The sequence below is a fragment of the Vombatus ursinus genome, unplaced genomic scaffold (genome assembly GCF_900497805.2).
Source record: "Vombatus ursinus unplaced genomic scaffold, bare-nosed wombat genome assembly UNPS02014769.1, whole genome shotgun sequence".
Lineage (NCBI taxonomy): Eukaryota > Metazoa > Chordata > Mammalia > Diprotodontia > Vombatidae > Vombatus > Vombatus ursinus.
In genome coordinates, this window is record NW_020954547.1 from 2,809,722 (window position 1) to 2,833,711 (window position 23,990).

The 23,990-nt window shown below is 37.3% G+C and overlaps 1 protein-coding gene across 1 annotated transcript in view; it reads left to right on the forward strand.

The window, feature by feature from the left end:
• ARHGAP29 (Rho GTPase activating protein 29) overlaps positions 1 to 23,990 on the forward strand; it is a 75,203-nt gene that overhangs the window by 5,530 nt on the left and 45,683 nt on the right. The gene's annotated exons all lie outside the window — the stretch shown is intronic.

Below are 23,990 nucleotides of genomic sequence, written 5' to 3' on the forward strand. Positions count from 1 at the left end.
ACAGAGAAAATTTGAGGGCTTTGCAGTTTTACCTTTTTAAGTTAACTTCAATTCAATTCGTTGGTCTTTAGTAGAATGTTTTTATAACTCAGAAGCACATTATTGACATTTTAGCCTAGATTCAGTTTCCCATAGTGTTAAAAATTCTCCAAGATCATAAAAGTTGAATTACTTTCTTCTTCCCAAATTAGGCTTATTTCAGTCTAGGTCTTAACTCATCCATTGTTATATCAAGGTACAATCATAGGTTTCAATCTTTTACACAGAAGGATAAAAATGACTCAAGATTTAACTCAGGAAATTTGTCTTGGGGGAAAATTAATATTTTTCTGTGTTAAGGATTTTACAGGAAAAATTCATTCCCATTAGCAATCAGCAAACATTTATCAGATCCCTTGAATGTACTAAGTCACTGCTATGCAGTAGAAATACATAGATAAAATTGAAACCATTGCAGCTCTCAAAGGGGCTTACACTTCATTGGCAAAGGCACATGACCCAAAAAGTTTACAAATATAGATAACATAATTTTGAAGAAACAGCACTGCAAACTGGGGAATCAGGAAAAGCTTTAAGCAGAATGTGTTGTTTAGCAGAACATTGAAAGAAACAAGAGGTTCAGCAAGCCAGAGGTGAGGAAGGTGATTCTTCCAGGCATGCGGAGAGCCAGCTGAATGGCATGGGGATGGAATGTTGTATGTGAGGAACAGCAGGAAGGCCAGTTTGTTTGGACTGTAGAGTGTAGTAATGGGAAGGCTAGAAGGGAAAGGCAGGAGCTCAGTTGTACGTAGGGTTTTCAAAGACAAATGGGCATTTCCATCTCCTCCTATAGCAATAGGGAGCCACTGGAGTAGAGGAGTGACATGGTCAGATATGTACTTTAAGAAAATCATCTCAGCAGCCGTGTAGACAATGAATTGGAGTAAAAAAAAAAAAAAGACTTGAGGAAGGAGGCCATTTAGAAGGTCCTTAGGGACAGACCAGGTGAGAGATGTTGACGACCTGAATTAGGGAGGTGGGCATGAGAGGAGATGGAAGAGGATGGCTATGAGAGATTGTGGGATGAGAATGGACGAGATTTGGCAAATGATTGGATATGTGGGATGAGCAGAGTAAGGAGTTAAGGACAGTGCTGAGGTTGTGACTCTGAGAAAGATGGTAGCTTCAGCAGAAAGAGGGGTAGTTTTGTGAGGAAACAGAATGTGATATAGTGGATAGGATGGTGGACTTGAGTTCAGGAGAACTTGAGTTCAGCTCCAACCTCATATTCTTACTACCTATGTGACCCTGAGCATGCCACTTACCTTCCAGAGAGCAATTTCTTCATCTGTAAAATGAGGTTAAAATAATTTACTTCCAAGCTTTCTTTCAACTTAAAATCTATGATCCTGTGTTCCTATATATTCTATTTTGTGCCTTTTGAATTTGAGATGTCAACATGACATCTGTTTCAAAATGTCCAGTGTACAATTGGAGATGGGTGGCTGGAACTCAGGAGAGACTAGAACAGGATATAGAAATTTGGGACTTACCTACATTTGTTTTTGTTTTTCGTTCTTTTCAGTTGTGTCCAACTTTTCAGACAGGAAAACCTATTTGGGGTTTTCTTGACCAAGATACTGGAGTGGTTTGCCATTTCTTTCTCCAGCTCATTTTATAGATGAGGAAAGTGAGGCAAACAAGGTTGAGTGGCTTGCCCAGGGTCAACACAGCTAAGAAGTGGTTTAGGTTTGTTTTGAACTCGGGTCCTCCTGACTCCAGGCCTGGGGCTCTTTCTGGTATACCACCTAGCTGCCCAGTTATCTACACTGAGATGATAATTGAACCCTTAAGAACTAATCAAGTCAACAAGTGAGACATTGTAAAGAGAGAAGAATAGATGGCCCTGAATAGGGCCATGGGGTCACAGCCACACTTAGGGGTCATAAGGTGAGCCATTGAATCATTGTTGGTGACTGTGAAGGTACATTCAGAGAGGTAGGAGGATAACCAGGGCATGGCAGTGTCACTAATATCAGGAGGAAAGGGTGGTCAACAGCTTCTGATGCCGCAGAAGAGTCAGTAAGGATGAAGATGGAGGAAAGGCGGTCAGATGTGACAGTTAAGGCTGGATCTCTAACTGATAAACTACTCTTAGATTCTTGATTGGGTGATAAATCTGGGGGAGATGAGCCTCAGAGGAAGAAGCCTTGCTGAGTGATGGGGGCAAAGAGGAACCTTGAAGGAACAAGAAGTATTCCTCTGTCCAGAAGTAGTATGCCATGGAATTAGGACAAGGGTGGCCATGGATGCCGTTTTTTATGAGAGAAGCAGGATCTCTGAGAGTGCTGGAAAGAGGGAGGGGGAGGGATGGAGAAAGTGGGACTTCTGTCTGTTATCTCATTTTATGTGTAGATAGTAAATTCTCCTGAAATGAGGGACTGTAAATCTGAATCACATGATTAGCTTATGACTATTATCTGACTCTTAACTTACTCTTGCACTTTTTAATTCTTCTTATGCCCCTCGTTTAATGATGGTGAAAACTAAAACTAAAATAACATAAGCTTGATGACTAAAAACAAAAGCAGAGAGCTTGACTTTTAAGTAGTTTCTTTCTTTACTTTGCATGGTATGAGAGTAGAGTGAAGATCTCATAAGACCAAAGATTTAAAGCTGGAAGGGATCTTTAAAGGGCATGTCAACCAGCTCTTTCATTTTATGTATTAGTAGTTGTTGTTTGTCCTTCATTCTGGGAGAGGACCATGACATCAGAGAGGTGATGCCATGACATATATTAGTAAACTGAGGCCCAGAGATTCTGAGCGACTAGTCCGGAGTCACACAGTAACCAGCAGAGATGAAATTTGAACCCAGGTCCTCTGAATCCAAATCCAGTGTGTCTTCTACCACACTTTTAGAATGTTTACCAAAAAGTAATAAAAAAAACCAAACTACTTGAGGTAGAAAAAGTTCTTTATGGATGTGTATTGTTGATACAGACATTGATTCTTTGGAATAAATCATCTGTAGAGAAGTTTCTCTTTGCTGTGATGCTGTTGGAAAAGGAGTGCAAGATAGGTGTTAACATTACTATTTTTCCATTTATTATTGTGATTGACAAAATTGCAACATTGTTCATCATTTAATTTAGGAAATGTCATTGATTGGCAGAATCTCAGAAGTTAAGAGTTGTAAAGGGACCTTGAAAAGGCTTCTTGGCTAAGTCTCTTGTTTGAAAACCAAGAGACTTGAGGTGCAGCAGTATGCTACTAAGGGGCTCTCTTGTGACTCTCAAGCTCAGTAGAGATCCTAAGGTGGGGCATTGAATTTGACGCTTTGTCAGATTATTGTCCCTCTTTCTGTGGGAGACGGAGGTTAGCACAAGAATTATTCTTAGCTGAATTCAGCCGAATTTCAGGGTTGGGGTTTTTAATACTTTATTAACTTCCATATGAAGTAAAACTTACTTTTATCTAAGATATTACATTTTATTTATTTTTAATTGATTAATTTATTTTTAGTTTTCAGCATTCACTTTTAAAAGATTTTGAGTTCTAAATTTTTCCCCCTCCCCAAGATGGCTTGTAATCTGATATAGGCTATACATGTACAGTCATATTAAACATATTTCCACATTAGTCATGTTGTAAAGATAAGAGATTGCATTTTGGGCAGTATTCATCAAATGTGAGAAGAGGGTATGTGTAAGTTGGTTTAATTTTATATTTAGGACATATTCTATCCTTTGTTTCCTGCCTGCATCCTTTATCTTTAATCATTCATTTTACAAATAGAAAATGCTAGTAGTTTAAAAATTGTTAGTACACTTCTAATCACTAAAAAGTTTTTTTTAATGGTTTTAATTTTTTGACAGTTCAGAAAAATAGGATGGGAGAGGATAGCTGGATGGAAGTGGAGATAAAAATGGAATAAATAGAAGCTAGCAAGAGGAGACCATCCCAGGAGATAGAAGTATTGGAGTATAGAAACATGTTGAGTCACTGAAATTTAATTAAAAACCCTTAAAGGTAGGCCTTTTCTCTAAATCTTAACTACTTGATTGAACTTCCAAGAAGTAGGATTCCCTGATAAGTAGCCTGAAATTTCTGACAGGTAACTTTAGAAGAAATGAAAACTTCGTAACTAGTTATCAATGAAAACTTGTCTGGAGTTTAAGAACATAAAAACCACTAACTATTCCTGTTACTTTTGACTACTAAATATCGTTGTTTTTTGTTTTATTTTTTAATGCCTCTCCAAGAAAAATATGAAATGTATGCCTTTAAAGAATAATTCTCTTGGCACAACATGTGAATTAGTTTCAGGGCTGCCACATTCAGGACATCTTCTGAATGATGAGAAAAAAATTTTAATGTGAATTTGGTTTTAGCCTTGATTATAGTTTTCTATTTATGATGTCCTTCTGAACCCTTCCCTACCTCACATTATTATTGTGAGCATCAAATGAGATGATGACTGAAGTGCTTTGACAATTACAAGTAATATATAAATTTGATATCAACCTAGCATACAACCTTTTGATTTTGGGGAAATCATGTAGTAATGTGTGGTTTCATCTTAGATCTAATAGTGAAGTGGCTATCTTTGAATTGGGACCAAAAAGTAAGCATGAAAGGGTACTTTAATGTTTTCTTCTCCTGTCAGGGAGTAGAGAGCAGTGGAGTGTCCATTTCCTTATGTTTTATCTTTTTCTCCACCCTTTACAGAAAGGATGCCTCATTTTCACAGTGTTAGTTACTTTTCCATTTTGTTTGAAGTATTTTAATCATTTAATCTAGAGATGAGCAGATAATTGTCAATTTATGGTGTAATCAAAATAGTCTCTCGAATACATGCTTTAATGCTTTAATGTATTTGCCTTTATTACTCATCATCAGAATTTTACTTAATTGACATTAATGTTGAATCATGTCAGTAAGGGTCTCCATCTAACTTAATAGACTTGATTTGCATTCAGATTTTCTTTGTAGTGAGCCAGGCTCTCAGAGATAACAGGGGTTCTTGTGTTCTGTTTAAAACATTGCCTATAGATTATATTTCACCATAAACTGTCTCCACGTCATAGAAATCATCCTTTGCCCTTTGGAAAAATACATTGCTTTTCTTGGGAGGCCTGAGAGGAATCTAGGGGACCAGACTTAGCAATTGTATTTGTATAACATAAAAGGAAAAAGTTGGAAGGAGAACTAGATGGAAGCAGATTTAAGAGAATTGAACTTTAGAAATATGAATTTGCAGTTTAGTTTGAAGTCTTTCCTTTACATATGTATATATGTAACACATAACAGATATGTGGTTCGAACTGCCTTCTTTGATATGAGCAGATTAAATTTCAGTCACGTAATAAAGCGTGATGGTGGAGTGTAAAGAGTGCTAATAGATTGGAATGAGGCCTGGGTTTCAGTACTGAATTTCATTAATAAACCATGTAACCTTGGACAACCCACAAAACTGCTATCTGAGGCCTCAGTTTTCTCATCTGCGAAACAAGGGGCTTGGACCATGTGTAACATATTCTGCGAATATGCAATTCATATTTTTTGTTGGGATTTTGAAATTAGATATTTTAGTGAATATTTCACATTCAGCAGGGAAAACTGTTGCTGTAGAAGTAAAGGTTTGTTTGCCATAAAGAGTAAATAGTGAATTTTTGATACAACTTAGGAAATTATTCTGTTTTTTTAGCTAGGACTTTTTTAAATGTGTGTTTTTATGGTAGTGGTTTTTATCAACAGCGTTTGTAGAAACTTGACATCCAGAATAGGATTCCTAGGGTAAAAAGTATTGGGGAACTGCTTTCTAAAGACTTATGTGTTCTTTTGTGCTGATTTCTTTAAAGGTTATGTTGCACATGATACTCTGGCAGATGGTATTTTAGTTGATTCTAATTTTTAAGATTTCTAACTAAAGGTAGACAAATTGATGGGGGTCCTTGCTTGGAATTGGTTACATAGAAATTCTTCTTAAGTTACTTATTTTCAGTAGAAGGTTGCTAGTGTAGTCTTTTTATACTTGTAGCAGATGTGGAGTCTGCAGTTTTAGATCTCTATCCGGTATCATTAAGGTGAATTAAAGGTGCATTATGAATAATTAGAAGGGTAACATTTATATCTTATATTAAAATGCTGAAGCACTCAATTATGTGTATGTGCTTAAAGTTTAATTACAACACACTATATGAATATACTTGCAGTATAACTAACTACTAATTCAAGTTTGTGGTGAGTGACTACCTTAGGTGTGTATTATTACATATTTCAGTGGGTCAGTCTAGTTAATTTTAATTAATAAAAATTTTTAGGTAGTATCTAGTTTCCTAAATAAAAAGTTTTATATAGTTGATAATGCTTTAGATATTGGTGACTCTTGTATCAAAATGTACTTGAACTTATTTCCTAATAATAGAGCTCAGATTTTTCAGTACACCTTTTTTAAGGAACTTATATTACTTAAGCACTAATCTGGCAACCCTTGCTTTAGGAAATGAATTCGGTAGATAGGAGTGTTAGTTTCAGCAAACATTGAATTTGAAGTGGGATGTTATAAGACAAAATTGGCCTCTCAAACATGTTCCCCAATATCTTCTCTTCAAATCTGTTCATTCTTCTGACTATTTTTCATTCAGTAAACTGACTTCATTATTGCAGACAATGGAATCTTATTCAAAACCTGAATTTATTTTTTACCTGATTTTTTTCTTACCTCTCTGATTGGTTCAACTATTATCTCCCTCCTAAAATTCTTTGACCATGTCAACTGAAGCAAAGGGGAAAAAAAAATATTCCTTCTATAGAAATTCTTTAGTGGTTAGCCTGCTATTCAAGGCCTGCAAGTGCCACCCAAATTTACCAGCTTTATCTCATGTCACTTCTTCTGCATACTCTTGTCATCTCTGTCCCCAGAACAAACCCTGCTCTTTCCCTGTTTCCCCAACTCTGTTTTTGCTTAGATTGTTTCCTGTGTTGGAGTAGACTCCCTTGAATTCCTCTTTTTCCTTTAAAACCCAACATACAAACCTGAAGACTTCCCTGATTCCTCCCTCGTCATTAATGACTTTTCTCCCTTCCCTAGTTTTCATGTTATACTTTATATATCTGTAATGCATATCTTTAACACTTGCATTATTATTTTTATGTCATAAGTTTGCATATTTGAATACTCCATAAATAGAGTGATATTTTTTCTATACTTAGGATGAGGAAACTGAGGCCCTGAGAAGTTCAGTGACTTGGCTAATGTCAGGCATCCATAGCAAGGAGCACAACTGAGATGTGAACTTGGGTCCTTAGACCACAGATCCAAGGTTCTTGTCATTGTATCCTCCCTGCATTATCCACAGTGACCAAAGGCACCCTCACATGGTGTTCTGCACATAGGATGTAATTAATAACCATTGTTGGAACTGAATTTAGGGCAGTTATGATTTGGAGAAAATGTAGCTCTTTCACAAAAAAAGGGATACATATAATGGAAATAAAGATGCTGGCAATCTTAAACTTGGAATACTTTACCTACCAATAATCTGGAGATACCAATAACTACTGCTTTCCTGTTGGGGAGCTTTTATTTACTGTGTATACCATTGTGGGCCAGAATTAGCCTAGTGTTCTTTCCTTCTTAACCCCCTTCCCTCCTCTGCCATTGCTCTGTGTGTTGGAATCCCCTCAGGCAGGCCCCTTCCTACTGTGCTGCTGTGGCTGCTGCTAGAGCTTCCATCCAGACTCATCAGTGTACTCTTCTCCCCTCTCAACCCCATCAAAGGCCAAGGGCTGTTAGAAGCTCAGAGGTGAGCAGTCCTAGCAGGGTTTCCCCAAGGCAACTCTTAGTGCTGTTTCAGCTTTGTTTGGGCTTTTGGGTGCTATTGTGAGAACACACCCACTATTTATAACATTGTTTTAATGGGAAAAGCATTCTGAGGTTCAAGTAAATGATTTGTACAAACGAACTTTTGGAGCAGAAGCCATTCATAAGTTAGGAACTGCTTGCTCTGTACTAGTAGGTAGACTTATTTGATATTTGCAAGGAGGGGAGTACAACTTAATTCTGGCTTTAGGCTCACCTAAGAACAAAACCCATTCCAGAAAGATGTGCTTTTTACCCTTAAGGGAGTTTTCAATGAGCTAGTTCTTTTTTGTTTTTTGTTTTTTGCTTTTTTTGGTGAGGGGGGTTAAGTGACTTGCCCAGGGTCACACAGCGAGTGTCAAGTGTCTGAGGCTGGATTTGAACTCAACTCCTCTTAACTCCAAGACCAGAGCTCTATCCACTGCTCCACCCTAATGAGCTAGTACTTAAAGAATAATTTAAGTTCTTTAAACGTGAACTGAGCAGTGCTTGTTTCTTTACAGTGGTCTAAAAGAAAGATACCATGACAAAGTTAATCTAATTTCTACACTGATATTGAGCAACCTTCTTGCACATAAAATTTTGGTTTTGATGTTTAGAGATATCCACTGACTTCATGAAGATAATTTTAAGGGAAACTAGCAGATAATCTATATCTTATTGTTGCGTCATTTCAGTAATTAATAAAAAGGAATAATGAATTTTAAAATAATTTTTGGCCACAGTTTCGCTTTACCTCCTCTTTTTTATCCAGTTGTCTAATTAATGCCCTCTAAATGAGACTTTGGTTTTGTTGGCTTCAGATAAGTTTAAACTTAAACTAAATAGTTTAGTAACACTGAAGACTTCTGGATAAAATAGCATTTGAAAGAACATTCTTTTTCTTTGTAAGATCATAATTCTTGTCTTATATAAACATCATCTGCTGATTTACTCCTAAGTCCCATTTTAGTTAGTATTTTGGGGAAAAGGCAGAACATTTGTAGTGAAGAATTGTATGTTGACTTCATAGCAAATCATGAAGCAGGCATGGAATCAGGAATTAACTATCTGATATTGTTAAATCATACTAAATCCTTTCACAAATGGAAAAATCTGCTTGAATTTTGCAGCATCTTCACTGGAATTTGACATCAACTAGTCATGGTGTTTTGAAACATCTGTTTGTTCAGGAAATAGGTCTAATTCCACAAATCTATCTTTTTAAGAACAGAAAATGAATACCATATATGAAACTTAAAATTGATTAGGTACAGTTGTTTTTTTAAAAGTATACACTAAATTTAACCACACTGTTGCTTTCAAAGCTATCCTGTTTTCCTTCTAATCTAACTTCTGAGTTATCTGGTGCTTTAGAATAAATGCTTCCAATTACTCTTTTCCAGTGACACTTTACTATCTTCATTCCCTTCCCCACTCCCCCTGTCATGATATAAACAAAAAAAAATTGTCTTTATAAAAATAAGTAGAGTCAAGCCAAACAAATTCATACAGATGCCATGTCCAAAATAAAATGAATGTTTCGTTTTGCACTTGGAGTCCATCACCTCTGTCAGGAAGTGAGTACCATGCTTTATCTTCAGTCCTCTGGTGCCATGGTTGATCACTGCTTTAATAAGAATTCTTAAATCTTTCAATAGTGTTTCTTTTGTTATTATTATTATTAATTTATTTTGACTTATCAACAATAACTTCCATAGGCTTTTGAGTTTTAAATTTTTCTCCCCCTCCCTTACCACCTCCCTCCCCAAGACGCTGGGCAATCTGATATAGGCTATACATATAGATTCCTATTAAACATGTTTTCATATTAGTCAGGTTGTAAGGAAGAATTACTGTTTCTTTACAATATTTTTACTGTATAAATGTTTGCCTCACTTCCCCCTCTGTCAGTTCATACAAATCTTCCCATGTTTGTATGCAGCCATCACTTGGATCATTTCTTATAGCACATTGATATTTCTTTCATTCATATGCCATAATTTGTTCCACCATCCCCCAAACAGTGAGTATCTCCTTTGCTTCCTGCTTCCAGTCCTTTGTTAGAACAAAAAGCTGTTATAAATATTTTTGTATGTGTGAGTCTTCCTCTTTCTTTGATCTCTTATTTCTGCATATCCAGAAGGTTAGTGACTTAGAAGGGTCAGAATTCCAAATGGCTGTCCAAAATTGGCTGAACCAATTCACAGTTTATTCATATCTAATGTTAATACAACTTTTTTTTTTTTTTGGTGAGGCAATTATGGTTAAGTGACTTACCCAGGGTCACACAGCTAGTAAGTGTTACATGTCTAAGGCTGGGTTTGAACTCAGGTCCTCCTAACTCCCAAGGTCAGAACTCTATTCACTGTGCCACCTAGCTGCCCTGTTAATACAACTTTTGATGGGTCTTATTCAATGTTGAGCCTCTTCTTATGTTCTGAAAGAGCCATTGAGGACCCACAGCATGTAAAATAGTAAGAAAACAATTTTTAATGTACTTTTTCAATAGCTCAACAGATGGACCAACTTGGGAACATTTTTTCTTCAAAGCTGAATCTAAAATTGGCTGGGATACAAAGGGATGCTTTGTAGACTTAAGCGTTTTAAAATCTTCTAAATCACTTATTTATTTAGCTGAGCCATACAGTTTAGCTAGTTGGATAAAAAAAGTTATGGATCTAGATAAAAGCTGAGGGATCAGAAGATGTTAGCTCAAGTGAAAATGTTAAACATTTAATATTGTAGGGGTTCCTAAAGAATATCCTAGTGGTATTGTCATTTTAAATGAGAGGAGGTAGGTGTGCCAGGCCTGGCACTCAGGAGGACCTGGGTTTGAATATAGCCTCAAACACTCACTAGCCGTATGACCCTGTATAAATCACTTCCCCTCTGCCTGTCTCAGTTTCTTCACCTGTAAAATGGGGATAATAATAGCACTTATCTTCCAGAGTTATTGTGAGACTCAAATGAGATAATAGTTGTAAAGCTTTTAGCACAGCGTCTGGCGTATAGTAGGCATTATAATACTTAGTAGTAGTTGTGATGTCTGTCGAAGCGAAGTGACAAAGTAACTTGATCTCGGCCGCTCAGCTGGTTGGATTTGGAACCTGGTCTAAACCCTGGGTCACTCAGCTAATTTAGTGTTTAGCCTAGTCTGGTTGAATTCTTTTACCACCTATGTAATTAAGATGGTTCAATTGCTCCCTTATATAGATAGCTTCACTAGTTTCAAAGTTCTTTCTTACCTCATGCTGCCATGTTTGTGAAGATTGTTAGCATTCTGAAAATTACCAGGATCTTTCCATTTTAGAGCGTCTAAGCAGAATTGAGTTGGTGTAATTGTCATTTTTAAGTATTGTCATTTTCAAAAGTCGCGGAAAATACCATGGCTTTCTTATTTATTTAAACATTTCCATGAAGTGTTTGCAATCTAAACACTGCAGCATTGTGTGTTAACTTCTGAGAACCAGAAAGTAGAACTGACTAATCTGTTCTCAATTGATAAGCTGAATGAAACAAAAAAATGAATGACATCAAATAGACTGAAATTTGAGTTTCCATCTTACAAGGAAATTAGATACACAAACAAACAAGGAACTTTAAAAAAACAACTGAGAGATTTTCATTTTTCTTGATTGAAGGCAAATTGAATTGTAATTCAGATGGTAAAGGACATTTTAATAAAATTCAGCCCTTGGATATTATATTGTGTAGATTTTTGTATTATCAAGATTTGTTTGTGTGTAGAAATGAAATTGAAACCCAATTTAATTGAAAAAATTGCTTCAGTGAATGTTTTTAATTCGTTTTGCAGTGGGATCTGTCAAGTCTAACTTGAGGATTCTAACCTGTCACGTGCATAATTTGAAAATATATATGTATGTATAGTCCCTTATTTGAAACTCAAAATAATCCTGTGAGGTTTGTAGTACAAATGTTATCCCCATTTTACAGATGAAGAAATAGCCTCAGAGAGGTTAAATAATTTTTTGGGGGGATATCATCCAAAGGAGGATCGATTACCGAAGCATCTCATGCTAATGATGTCACTTGTGAAGTAGTCCCACTGACATGGACTCTAGAAGATAATTTTTATAGTCTCTTAATTCAGTAGGTGCTTAATAAATATTTAATTGAATCAAGAATATGTGTGACTTTTGACTGTTGAGGTACTTTACCCATTAGTATTTTCTGAATGACTAATACTCTGATAATTATATATTATAAAAGTTTTTTATGAAAAGTGGTTTGTGCTAATCATTTTATGTACATAATCATTCAGCTCTGAATAGCTTGTAAATTTATAAATTTCTACAGCTTATTATTAATAAGTTAGGATTATTGTCCTTTTTGACAAATGCTTTTGTTCATGTTTTCTAATGAGTTTTGAACATATTTGGGGAAAGGTTACATTTTTAGATCTATTTTCAAATCTATAAACTCTTAAATTTTCTATTAATGAATATCACCAAAGCTTAGAAGTAGTATTTCATTTTTAAGAGTATACCAGCAACAAGCATTTACGAAGCACCTAATATATGCCAGGGACTGTGCTTGGTACTCTGTGTACGGAGACAAAAACTAAGCAGTCCCTGTCCTCAAAGAGTGTAATTGCATTCTTTTGATGCTGCTGGTGGGGGGAGAGCTTAGGAAGGAATTAAAGCAGGCTAAGGAATGGTGAATCAAGGCTTCTGAGGCAGGATAATGTTGGCTATTCATATGCCCAGGCCCTTTATATACATGTTCATAAATGTAAGACCACCAGATATATGTCCTTCCCCACAAAAGAATTACATCTTTTTTGATACAGAACTGCCCTGAAATCAATTCAACAAATATTACATAACGATTATGTGTATAATACCATGCTAAGTTTTTAATTGCTGTGGATGATGTATAGTGTAATGGCTAAGAGCCCTGGATTTGGAGTCAGAGGACCTGACTTGGCATCCTGGTTCTGCTACTTAGTAGGTCTGTATGAAATAAATAAAAAATAACATAAATAAAATGAGGGCGTTGAACTTGGTGGCCTCTATGGTGCCTTCTAACTTTAAATCTACGATTCTTTGAAATTAAAGCTTCTAAGAGGCAGAGAAAAGGTGCTAGAACATTTCAGACATAAAGGACATATTGTGAGAGGCTAGGTGGAAGAAGATGGGAGTAACAGGAAGCCATTTTGGCTGGACTGTGTACTTGAAGGAAAGTAATATGTAATAAGACTATAAAAGTATGTTGAATGACCTTAGTTTCCTGAGTAAAATATGCCATACCACAAAGTTCTCAACTGTGATGTTGGATATGCCATCTTGTAAAAAGTGTTAAATATCAAACAAAAGAATTCATTTGGTCATAGAGGTGACAGGGAGTTACTGGAGTTCATTGAGTAGGGTAGTGATATGCCTAGATTGTTGTGGTCTAGGGGTGCTAGGGCCCCGAAGTTCAAGGGCAAGCGATGCAGGTCCCGCCTTTAATGGATTTGACCCAAGCCTTCTTTTAGCCAAAGACAAGGTTTATTAGAACACCAGTTGAGGTGAACTAGATTCCTGGTGAATCTGTGCTAACGGCCAGATTTTAAGAATCTGAGCCCTTGTAATGAGAATACAACCAGGCCAGACTCTTAAGGAATCTGAGCACTTTAATGGAGGCAAGATGGACCTTTTACACAAAACACTGTGGGAAGGATCTAGGAGTGGCTAAGTAGTCTTGGGTGACTGGGAGGTGACAGAGATAGACTCAGTAGGGCCTGGTGCCCCAGGCGAACACCAGGGACCTGGGCCACGTGGGAGGGGTCCAAATGGAATCTAAGAATGGTAGGGTGGGGCCAGGTGCAGACTGCGAGTGATGGGCTGGGTTAGAGGTAAGGGAGAATTGGAGATTTGGGCATGAGGCCACTATGAAAGAATCATAGCTTCAGGGAATACCAAGATACTTGGCCACGTGGGATAGCCCAAGGAAAGCTGGGGGGGGGGATGGGGCTGGTCAGGGGAAGGAATCCTCCTAGGGCCCACACCTTGTCATAGACCTTATTGTTGCTGTACACTTGAGAAAAATCACCAGTCACTTTATAAATATATTCTGGGACAGCCTGGAGAGAGAATGATTTGAGGCAGAAAGACCTATTGTAATAATCCAGGCTAGAGGTGATGAGGGCTCTATGTAAGGAGGTGGCCACGGGAATAGAAATAGGGGACACATTTGGTGGGACATTGAGTGGAAAGAACAAGATTTAGCAGCTTATTGGTTATATTGGGGGTGAATGAAGGTGAGGAGGAAGGAATGGCACAAAATTGTGGAGCTGAGTAGTTCGAATGATGATGGTTCTTTTGACAGAAATGAGATGTTCTGAAAAGGAGTGGCTTTTGGGGAACAGACAGTTTCTGTTTTGGACATGTTGAGATGCCTGTGGAGGTCCATATGGAAGTGTGATGTGGGATTAGAGGTAGATACATAGATCTGAGAGCAAACAGCATAAAAATAATTACGCCCATCTGAGTTGATAGCATTGCTGAGAGAGTATAGAATGAGAAGAGGCCCCAAGAAAGATCCTTAGGGGAATAACCATAGTTAAATTAAATAGATAATATGGGTGATGATCCAGCAGAAGAGATTGAGGAGGAGCAGTGAAACAGGCAGAGAAGAGGGAACCGAAGAAGCTTTGTCACCAAAACCCAAAAAGAGAAAGTATTTTAGGAGGAAATGATGGTCAACACTGTGCCATGCAGCAAAGAAGTCAAGGAGAAAGATTGAGAAAAGGCCATTAGATTTGGCAGTTAAAAGATAGTTGGAATTCTTTAATTGTTTCATCATGACAACCTCATTCTTGAGATGTGCCTACTGTAGGATGAATGTAAGCTGCTCAGCAAATTGAGTAGGAGCCTTTACTTGCTAGAAAAGAAAAATAAAGAAGAAAATACACAAATATGATGTACCCTTATATGGTAAATTTTCACAATCACTTTTTGTAAAAAAAAAAAAAAAAAAAAACAACTACTTTTGGATTAATTGTCTTGAATTTAAACAAAGAGCAGAACATTCACAATATTTATAGTAGTAGAAAAGTTGGCCCACTGACTGTCTTTAGGCTGCTTGTGGACACACCAAAGGATTTCCATTGCCTAGGAAAATGTAGAGGAAAACATCCTTTGTGTATGTTGAGGAAATCCTTTGGCTTGCAGTAAGCTCCCTGAGGGCCGTAAGCAGCCCGCAGGCCCCAAGTTGTACAGGCTTGTTCTGGAGAAAAATAATAGTCTTTCTGAATATCCAGCTTGTTTGGGGTCTAGAAGGTCAACAAGTAGCTTACCCAGTACTATTAGCAGTGTGAATCAGTTCCAAGGTCAATGAATATAGTCCACTAGTTATCCTAGTGGAAAGCAATCTCCTTTTCAGCCCTGAACTCAGTAAACATACTATTCATTTTTTTTCTTAACCTTATTCAATGTTTATATCTGTGTACATATTATAAAAATATATTACAATTTTTTTAAAAAAAGATAGTTGGTAATTGTAGAAAGAGTAGTTTCCTTTAAGTGATGAGACTGGCATCCTGACTTAGTGGATTGAGAAGTAAACAAGAAGACAGGCAATGCAGGCAGTGAGTGTAGAGAACTTTTTCTAAGACTTTGACGGTAAAAAGGAAGAGCAGTATAGGATGACAGCATGAGGTTATGGTAAGGGTCCAAGAGTTTGTTTATCATGTCGGAGAAGATGTTTACATGTGTATACTCCAAGGAAGGATCCAGTAGTTAGAGTGAGACTGAAAATTAGAGAGAGGGTATGATGGTGGGAGCAACCTTCTGTGTATAAGTTGGGGGTAGGAAGGGGAGGGTAAAGGAAAAGATACATGCTGGCATGGGGCGCAGAGTTTAGAGCCAGAGGATTTAAATTGGAATCATGCTGTGTGTCCTGGGACAAGTTTCTTAACCACTCTGGGTCTTAGTTTCTTCATCTATAAAATAGGGGAGCTGAAGTAAATGGCCTCTGAAGCCTCTTTCAGCTCTGGCACTGTGATTCTGGCACTGAGACAATAGGAGATGATACTATTGAGTTTTATGATGTGTGGACCTGGAAGAGAAGGTTCTTGGAAGGTGCATGGCGTATATTTTCTCAGTGAAGTGTGCGATGCTGCTGTAAGGTCCTCCACTATGATTTGGAGGGGGTAAGATGGTAGTATAGAAGAGAGAAGCAGTTCCAGTTTAGGATAAGGATTCCTAAAAAGGGAGAGCTGGTAATCTCAGCTAATGTTAGTGAAATCACAATTTATCCTTTATAAGTTAGAGATATTTGTCATACAGTGCAACTCAGAACTTAATCATATTCTTCTTTAAAGGCTGTTCAGGTCAATATTAGTTTTAAGTCGATGCTAGAAAAATTTTAAGAAAATATTATCCATAGTACATGGTTTAAAACACTTCTGTTTTAATTTCACTGAAATGATATTTGGAATTGATTGATAATGCTGATTCTTAAAATTAATAAAGTTAATGGAGATGCCATATTGAATAAGATAATTTATATTTTTATGTAAGGCACTAATCTTTCTCCTTTTTTGCTTATAAACCTTTTCACACTGGGAATGACTCCATGTTCCATACTGGTCTTCATTATTGTTAATCGTCTTATTATCTGACTGCCAATGTATCAGTTATACCCAAAATTACAGAAAGAAACCAATGCTTGATTCACAATTGCCTTATAAAATACCAAGCCAAAAAAATCTTGTGCTTTGTTTCTTAGAAGTTGTTTAGTAGCATTTAGAAGCCCTTAAATATCTGTGAATACATTTCAAAAGTATGTTAAAAGGTTAATGTATTCTAAAGATTTAAAATGCATGGCAGAGCATGTCTAGATTAGTTGAGTGTGGAATCTCAAGGCTAATACAAAAGTAGAAGGAATGTGGCATATAACATATTGAAATTGATGAAAAGCAGTACTGTGGTAGATTTTTTCCATGTGGGAGTTAATCTATGAATTTTAATCTAAAAGTAATTGCAAAAGCAACAAGTGAATTATCTTGATGAAATCATTCATTTGCTCACTGCAAATGTTTGCTACTGATTTTAAAAACTAGGAGAATTTTTGCCTTCCTTTGTTTAACAATTTATTTATCGACAAGGTCCTGAATTATTTCACAGAATTTAGATTTGGAAGGGACTAGAGCAACTATCTATTCCAAAGCCCACTTAACTTTTTCATTTTTGTAAAACCCACACTGATGACTTCTCCAAATATGTCATTATTTAGTCATTGCACTTGCTTATGTCTTAGCATATGTGGAACTTCCATAGAATCTTTTTCTATGCGTTTAGTTTCTTATAGGCAATAGAGAGCAAAAGCTCTACCCTTCATTTAGGGTAACATCTTTTTAAAATATATATATATTTTTAAATTTTTATTGATGCCTTTCATCTTCATCACATTCCTTTGTGAATATTTTCCTCCTCCCCATAATAGGCAAAGAGTCATTCTTTGTAAGAAAGAGGGAAAAATTTGTTCAGCAAAATGAATCAGCACATGAATGTGCATTCTTCCATATGCATAGACCCCCCCCCCCACCTCTGCAGTGAAGAGAGAGGGGCACATTTCTCAGCTCTTCTTATCGTTACACTTTCACAACCAGCTTATTTTAAGTTTTCGTTCTTTTTGTTTATACTGCTTCTTGATTCTACTTACTTTGATCAGTAAGTCAGCTAGCTTTTAAGACCTTACTGCATACCAAGAACTGTGAGCACTGGGACATCACTTCATATAACTTCCTATGCACCATTGAATTCTTTTTTTTAATTAAATTTTATATTTTTAAGTCAGCAAACCCTGTTTTCTCTATTTGTAAAGTCCTTAGTACAGTGTCCAAGTCCAAAATAAATGCGTGTGTGTGTGTGTGTGTGTGTAGATTCTATATTCTTGAGTTTTCAGCATTAATTAATGTTTCAGCATTAGTCCTCAAGAATCCTAGTTATCATTACACTGATCAGAATTCCAAAGTTTTTCAAAGTTGTCTTTTTAATACTGTTGTCATTGTACACATTATTTTCTTGATTCACTTCATTCTGTTTCAGTTCATAAAAGTTTTCCCAGGTTTCTCTGAAACTATACCCTTCATCATTTCTTATAAAACAATAGTTTTCCATCACATTTATATACCATATTTTGTTTAGCCATTCCCCAGTTGATGGGCACCCCCTCAGATTTCTATTCTTTGCAAACTCAAAAAGAGCTGTATTTTTGTACATCCTAGTTAGAGTTTGTTTTACTTAGGAATAATCCCTCCCTTAATCAGACCTCTTTCTAATTTTCTTTTCTGCCTCCTATTTCCTAGTTAAGTGAAATGTATTTCGGTACCCAACTCTGTGTTTGTGTGTATGTATCCTTCCCTCCTTTTACCATTTCAGATGAGAGTGATATTCCAATGTCAATCACTCCTCTCACCCCACCTTCTTGTTTGTATAGACTTCTACTTGCACCCTGTTTACAGGATTTTCCTTAGTCTTCCTTTTCCTCTCCCCTCATTCCCCTCTATCTTCCTCTTTCCCTCTCTTTCCCTCTTTCTATTCTTTTTTAAAGATCATTAAGATACTACATGGGGCAGCTAGGTGGCGCAGTGGATAAAGCACCAGCCCTGAAGTCAGGAGGACCTGAGTTCAAATGCAGCCTCAGACACGTAACACTCATTAGCTGTGTGACTCTGGGCAAGTCACTTAACCCCAATTGCCTCACACACACAAAAAAGACATTACAGTACCACTCATAGGCCTTCTGTCTAATTAGACTCCCTCTATAACCCAAAACAATGATAGGGTTTAGAGAAGACACATTTACCATCTTTCTGTATTATAGTGTAAGGAATTTATCCTTGTTTAATCCCTCATGATTGATGGATTGTGTTTGCTTTTCAATGTTTCTTTTAACCCCTGCATTTAAACTTAGTCTGTAGTCAGTAAAGATTTATTAAGTGCTTACTGTATGCCAGTTATTGGGGATACAAATAAGAGAAAGAAAGTCCCTGTCTCCTAGGAGCTCACAATCTAATAGGCGAAGACCATACACAAAAGGAAGCAGAAAAGGGGGAGAGGGACCACCAGAGGGTACTTGACCTGAGGTCACAATGTTCTTGAAGTTGACGCTAAGCAGAGAAGCTGATGGTAAATGAAGCTAACTGGAAAAGTCTGAGCATTCTGTAAAAGGAAGCTTGGGAGGAGTTGATTGCTTTGACCATCAGCCCAACAGGTGAGAGGGGAGAGGCAAGTGAGGGTGCTGAGGAGATGTTGAGCACCAGAGCTGAAACGGTATCCTGGATGATGAGATTTTTGATGATGAGCTTATCCTGGGGGAAGCATGATATTCCTGAACCAAGCAGAAGAGCTGGACTGAGGTCACATAAGTTGAACCTCCCAGTTTCTCCATGGTTCTGGTCTTTTCATTAGGAATGTTTGGGAGTCCTGTATATCATGAAAAGAGACAGTTCTGGCCTAGGGGACAGCTAGTGAACATGCTTAGTGTTAGGGGATGGATTGTCAAGTAGGAGGAACTGTAAAGATGCCTGTATCATTGAATTAGAAAGCAAGATGTAATAAGACTGAGAAGGTAGGAAGAAGCTAGGTTATGAAGCCCTTTAAAAGGTGCTGCAGGTGTTATAAGGAGCCACTAGAGTTTATTGAGTAGAGGGGTGACATGGTCAGACATGCGTATTAGACAGCTGAGTATGAGATGGATTGGAGTGGGGAGAGATTGAGGCAGGGAGACCAAGCAGAAGGCTGTTGCAATAGTCCAGGCATCAGGTGATCCTGCACCTGGATGGTGAAATTAACAGAATAGAGAAAAGAGCATAGAGGAGAGATGTTATGATGGTAGAAACTATAGGACTTGACAACTAATTGGATATGAAGTGTGAGAGAGAGTGAAGTGAAGAATATCAGCCTAGGTGCCTGGAGAGGATAGTGGTGCCCTTGACAGTGATAAGGAAGTAATAGGAATCAAATATTTGTGAAACACTTAGCACAGCTCCTGGCACATAGTAGGTGCTGTGTAAATGCTAGTTGTTGTTCTTTTTAGTTTGGAAGAGGAGAGAGGGTTGGAGGGAAAGATAATGAGTTCACTTTGGGACATAGTGTTTAAGAGGTCTGTTGGACTTCCAGTTTGAAATGTCCAGTAGACAAACAACTGTTGGAGATGTGAGATTGGAGGTCAGGAAAGGGGTTAGAGCTGGATAGGATTTGCATAGAAGTGATCATTGAAAGCATGGAGGCTGAGGAGATCAACAAGTGAAGTGGTATAGGAGGAGAAGAAAAGAAGAGGGCCCAAGACAGATCCTTGAGGGACATTCACAATTATCAGGTATCAACCAGATGAAGGTCCAGTAAAGGAGACAAGAGTGAGGGTCAAATGGGTATGAGGAGAACCAGGAGAGCAAAGTACCTCGAAAGAAAACATAGAATATGAAGTTGAGAAGGGTGATCCACAGTGTCAAAAATTGAGGTAAAAAAGGAAGAGGATTGAGAAGAATATCATTGGATTTGGCATTTAATAGAGCATTCTTGTATTGTTGGTGGAGTTGTGAACTAGTTCAACCATTCTGGAAAGCAGTTTGGAATTTACTCCAAAAGCTATTAAACTGTGCATACCCTTTGACCCAGCAATAGATATAGATATAGACCGAGGTCTATACTCCAAAGAAATCAAAGAAAGAGGAAAAAGACTCCTATGTACAAAAACATTTATAGCAGCTGTTTTCGTGGTGGTAAAGTATTGGAAACTAAGGGAGTACTGTCAGTTAGGAAATCACACAAGTTAAGGTATAGGAAAGTGATGGAATACTATTTCTCTGTGAAAAGTGAAGGGGATGGTTTCAGAAAAATCTGGAAAGACCCATATGAACTTATGTAGAGTGGAGTGAGCAGAACCAGGAGAAGAATTTTACAATAACAACAATATTGTAAAGGAAATGAACTTTAAAACACTTAGGAAAGCTGAGTCATACAGTGATAAAGCATGCTATTCATCTCCAAGTAGAGCACTGATGGACTCAGTACAAATTGAAGTATCTTATCTTTTCTTTCTTTTTTTGGACATGGCTAATGTGGCAATTGATTTTGCACAACTATACATATTTTTAAAGAATTTCCTTTTTCTTCTCAACTGGTAGGAGAAGGGAGGGAGGAAGAAGAGAGTTTAGAACTGAAAATAAAATAAAATTGAATTAAAAAGAGAGAGAGCATCAGTAACTTTGTGTAGAGAGCAGTTTCTTTTGAATGATGGGGTTGGTAACGAGACTGCACAGAGTTAAGACAGGGAAAAGACAGAAAGTGGAGGCTTCTACTACAGCTGGCCATCTCGAGGAGTTATCTGAAAAAAAGGAGGAAAGATATGGGATGATAGTTAGAAGGGATGGACAGATAAGTAAGACTGTTTGGAGGGTGAATGAAACATGAGCATGTTTGTTAGCAATAGAACAACAGTAGACAGGGAGCTATTGAAGATTAGTGAGAATAGGCATGATAGAGAGGACAATCTGCTGGAGATGATATGGAATGGGATCACTGGTGCATGTGGTTAATTTAATCCCTTTACACTTGATAAATATCTACTCCCTGCCCTCTCCCCTTATTGTTTTTTATGGAGGGGATTCTTATTCAGCTACCTGTTGGGCTAGGTGGCTTCTGAGGCATAATTATACTACTACTTCTGCTCACTCCACTTTGCATCAGGTCATATGAGTCTTCCTACATTTCTCTGAAACTGTTTTCTTTATTTCTTGCAGCATAATAACATTCCATTACATTCATTTACTATTTTTTGTGCAGCCACTTAAAGGTTGGGCTTTTAGTATTTCATTAATAATCTTTTATACATGCTGACGAAAATGAATTAAAATGTTATATTTACATAATAAACTAAAAATAACTTGTGTAGAGGAAAATGGAGAGGCATGTGAACTGAGCAGGCTTCAACATTATAACCAGTGAGGAATTTTAAAATCAGCAGGGGTAAAAGTTGTCAAGGAACTTTATAATAGGAAGAGAAGTTGTGCAGCGAAGTGGCAGGAATGAAGGATGACCAGGGCACAAACATGGTGTTCCACTGGAGCCTTTGCACGGTCAAGAGAAAGTGAGGAAAGCCTGCAGCATATTGGGTGGAATGCCTGTGGATGAGTTGCAGTTCTATATCATTGCATGGAGGTTTCCTATCAAGATTACAGATGAGATTATTTAGGTAGTAGAACATCATGTAAGGAACTTTAACTGCACTGTGACACAATAAAAGTGAGTTGCCAGTTTTGTACTAAAAATGTTCAGTGTTCAATAATATTGAAATGTAGTAGTCAGTATTTAAATAGTAAGTTAATGGACCCACAGTTAAGAACTTTTTCTTTAAATGGTTCTCTTGAGTTGCTGTGACCAACTTTCTGGCCATGAGCCAGCCTCATTGAACTCGGTAAGAATTTTAAAAGATCTTGACAATCTAGAACATTGTACCAGATCTAATGAGATGAAATTTAATAGGGATGGATTTGAAGTCTTACACTTGGGTTAAGGAAGACCGCTTTTCAGGTATAAGCCAGGGAAATTGTGGCAATACATTAGTTTATCTGAAAAATATTTAGGGATTTCAGTGGACTTGAAGCTCAGCATGAGTCAGCAGTGTGATATGACAGCCAAGAAAGCTATTGTAGCTTTAGGCCATGTTAAGAGAGGCATAGCCTCCAGGAATAAGGAGGTGGTTCTCCAACTGACCTACCCTGGTCAGACCATATCTGGAACCTTGGGTTCAGGTCTGAGAACCACATTTTTAATGAACCAGAGAACATCCAGAAGAATATGACCAAAATGGTGAAGGGTCTTCATTTCATAGGATCCTAGATTAGAGCTGGAGAACCCTGAGGCCTCTCATTTTATACATAAAGAAACTTAGGCCCAGGGAGGTTAAGTGTTCAAGATAGGATTTTTACCCAGTTCTTTTGACCACAGAAGCAATGCTCCTGCTTTTTTCCATGTTTAAGAGGGATTTGAAGACCAGGATAACTGAGAATTTAGCTCCAAGTGCTTCTCAAAGCTCTGATCAATTTGTGTCTCTTGTGAACTTTTCTATTTATCTTTGGATTGTATTGTGTGTATGCATATGTGTCTTATTCCTCCTTAGTTATAACTCTGTGAGGTCAGGGATCAGTTTATTTGTAGGTCACCTCCAGGGCCTAGAATAGTTCCTTATGTACAAATCTCCAGTTGTTTGTTGAATTTTACTTTGAGATTACCATTATATATGGACTCCCTCAGGCAAATTATATGACAAGGCATTTTAAAACATACACATGTATCTGTCAGGCCACTGTTACTTTTATTTATTTACTTATTCATTCATTCATTCATTTATTTATTTATGCGGCAATGGGGTGAAGTGACTTGACAGCTAGTAAGTGCCAAGTGTCTGAGGTCAGATTTGAACTCAGGTCTTCCTGAATCCAGGACCAGTGCTCTATCCACTGTGCCATCTAGCTGCCCCCGTGGTACTAATCTTTAAAGAATTGTAGTCATTGGGAGAGGTGCTAGAAGACCAGAAGTAAGCAAATGTCCTAATTTTCAAAGGGGAAGGAGGCACTTCAGAAATTATTCATTAAACAAATTTAACATGGATCTCATGCAAAATTCTAAAATACATCGTTGAACAGGTGGTTTCTGATCACTTAGAAATTGAAGCGGTGAGCCAGCCTGTATTCATTAAGAATGTGTCATGTCAAAATGGCTTTTTGTAGTAAGATTACTATACTGTTAGGTCAAGGTTAGGCTATTTCTTGTATATTGATTTTAGCAGAGTCCTAATGCTACTCTTTTGGAGAAGATTACAAAGTTCAAGCTAGATGAACTTAGTAGATTCATAGCTGGTTGAACTTAAAGGTGTCCAAAATGTATGAAATAATGTCAAGACAAACTGATATAGGTACACTAGTCTAGTGCATTGTTGGTGGAACTGTGAATTAGTGCAACCATTTTGGAAAGCAGTTTGGAATTATGCAAATAAAGTGACTAAAATGTTGATATTCTATAATATACATTTGTATATTTGACTGTTATAGCCACAGTATCCAAAGCAGCACATTTTGTGGCATCAAAGAACTGGAGACAAAGCCTATGGATTTGGGAATAGCTAGATAGTGTGGCATATGAATGAAGTGG